Here is a 1,037-nt window from a genome sequence, read left to right as displayed (position 1 = left end):
TACTTAGTTTGCTGACTTCTGATTCAGAACCAACACAAGGCCTACCAACCACCCTAACATCTTAAACCATCAGTAATCATGCATTGAGCACCTGCTCATTATTAGGAGGCTATGCTGGATTCTGGGAAATGGAAGAAATGAATGACAGCTGGAGCTATAGTAGGTCCTGAAGGCAACCACATTTCATTCCAGCAAGGTAATGGAGAATGGGAAGATGAGAAAGATGTTTAGAATCAAGGGGAATTTGCCTGAGATAGATCACAGGTTCTTTCTGTGAAGTAAAATGGAAGGAAGCACTAAATATGAACTGAATAGGTTTAACTGTGTGGGGGAAAAGTTCGTGTGCTCAGAGACATGAATTTGAACGACTTTTAGGCATAGGGCGTGACAAACACATTGTACCTCATGTTAAAGTTCTTTCTATAAGGGTCAGTCCATTATGATCACATTTTTTCAATGATTTTATATTACCTTGTGCTTTAGCTCACATTGTCCCCACTGATCAAAAACACTAAATACTACTATTTTAAAAACACAAATAATCTTTCATCATAACCTTTTTTGGCTAAGAAAAAAGTACAATTATTAAAGCAACAGATGTAGCTTTTTTTCTTTTCAGGGTACCCACTTGTATGTGTAATATTTCAGAAAAGAAATTGGAGAAAAGAGAAACAATAAGTTAGGCTTAATAGGGTGGAGAGAAAAGAGAAACAGTGTTAAGTTACATACTACCTATATCGAACAAATCATCAGCTCTTCATTATTTAGATTTTCAATTTGGAATCTTGTGGAAATTTCTTCAACACAGAGAGTTAGTGGGAAATTTCTTTGTGTACAAAAGTATGAGTTGAGGTGAATGTGACACTGCCAGAATCAGAGGTTATTTGATAAAACAAACTTCTGGCCTCTTTGAAGAGGCTTCACATCTATTACATCTATTTGTGAAGCGTGAAAAGCAGGAGATTGCCTCACTGTAGGGGGAGTGTTGTTTCTTCCCATCACAAACGTATAGACTCAAAAAACGGGGGGGGGGGGGC

The 1,037-nt window shown here is 37.5% G+C and overlaps 1 protein-coding gene across 1 annotated transcript in view; it reads left to right on the top strand.

The window, feature by feature from the left end:
• The window catches only part of LOC103584108 (methylcytosine dioxygenase TET2-like), a 4,531-nt gene that overhangs the window by 1,905 nt on the left and 1,589 nt on the right, over window positions 1-1,037 (top strand). The window lies entirely within an intron of this gene.

This window comes from Galeopterus variegatus, unplaced genomic scaffold (genome assembly GCF_000696425.1).
Source record: "Galeopterus variegatus unplaced genomic scaffold, G_variegatus-3.0.2 Scaffold44422, whole genome shotgun sequence".
NCBI classification, from domain to species: Eukaryota; Metazoa; Chordata; class Mammalia; order Dermoptera; family Cynocephalidae; genus Galeopterus; species Galeopterus variegatus.
This window is presented reverse-complemented; position numbering and strand designations above follow the sequence as displayed.